The 1410-nt window shown below is 39.3% G+C and overlaps 1 protein-coding gene across 2 annotated transcripts in view; it reads left to right on the top strand.

Annotated features, from left to right (window-relative positions):
- The window catches only part of LOC103747338 (tubulin polyglutamylase TTLL5), a 21853-nt gene that overhangs the window by 2796 nt on the left and 17647 nt on the right, over window positions 1-1410 (top strand). The gene's annotated exons all lie outside the window — the stretch shown is intronic.

Below are 1410 nucleotides of genomic sequence, written 5' to 3'. Positions count from 1 at the left end.
CCCTGTAGCCCCAGCTGTCCTGGAACTCACTATGTAGACCAGGCTGGCCTTGAATTCAGAGATCCGCCTGCCTCTGCCTCCTGAGTGCTGGGATTAAAGGCGTGCGCCACCATGCCTGGTTCTATTTTTTGTTTTTTGAGACAAAGTCTCACACTGGAGACCAGGGTAGTGTCGAATATGTGACATTGCTCCTGCTGCAGCCCCCTGAGTGCTGGGATGAGAGATAGGAGTTGCTACTGCTAGCTCAAGATAGGCTTTTTAGGTACCCCACCTTTGAAATGTGTGTGCTACGTAACCTGTTTCCCAAGCTATTTTGTAGTGGTGTAATTCGGCTCAAACAAACAAAATGTGTGAATAGAACAAAATGTGTGAAATTACTTGAAATTGTAAAGTATGATGCAAATATAAGGCATAATTCTTATTTTCTTTCTTTTTTGTTGTTGGTTGTTGGTTTTTTTATTTTTTTTGTTTGTTTGTTTTGAGACAGGGTCTCTCTGTAGTCCCAGCTGGCCTGAAACTTGCTATGTAAACCAGGCTGTCCTTGATCTCATGAAGATGTGCCTGCCTCTACCTCCCATGTGCTAGGATCAAAGATGTGTGCCTCTGTGCCTGGCTCTTACTGGTTTTGATAGTGCATTTATGGTAGATTGATAAGGTACAAGATTCTATTAATGTCATTTGAGAAAATAGTTGAAGCATTAAACTTTGAGGAAAGGCTCTTCACCATTGTTAGGTCATTGCAAATGATAATGATTTGACAGTATATTTGGGTCATTCTCTTCTGTTCCAGATAATCAAATGATAATTCCCCCTGGTTATTCTGCCTTCTTGTGCTATTTTGCTTTTATGATGTCTTTTACCCATTTTACAAAGTTTCAAACTGCTGCTGCCAAGCATCAGTCTTTCCTCATTTTTTTCCCATCTTAATAATGAGCTTAGAGGATGGGTAAAGATAAACTGATAAACTCTGGCTTTTTTGTTTTATTCATATTGGGAAATGCTAAGTTTCTAGTAGAATATAGGGAAAATATAAGTGTACTATCCCCAACCCTCATCTGAATTCATGAGGTTTTGCTGTGTTCTGTGCATACTCCTACTATTAATTTTTACTGTTAATCTTGTTCCATCATCTTATGTCTTGGTCCATCAGATACTTGCTTTATACACTAGGAAGCATGAATTGATTGTTTCACACCTGGAGCAGTAAACTTACATTTTAGAAGTTTTGGAACTTAGAAGGCCTTGAGTCATTTAAAGGTGTTGACTTGTTTCTAAGTTATATAGCTGTCAGTGGACACTTGTAAGATCTGCTTGGATCCACAGGCTTTATTAGAGGATTAACACCTTGCAGACCCAGACTTTAGGCTTAGAAGCACCAAATAGTCTGGTTTTTTTTTTTGTGTGTGTGGC

The sequence above is a fragment of the Nannospalax galili genome, unplaced genomic scaffold, assembly GCF_000622305.1.
Source record: "Nannospalax galili isolate Female #2095 unplaced genomic scaffold, S.galili_v1.0 scaffold24, whole genome shotgun sequence".
Taxonomy (NCBI): domain Eukaryota; kingdom Metazoa; phylum Chordata; class Mammalia; order Rodentia; family Spalacidae; genus Nannospalax; species Nannospalax galili.
This window is presented reverse-complemented; position numbering and strand designations above follow the sequence as displayed.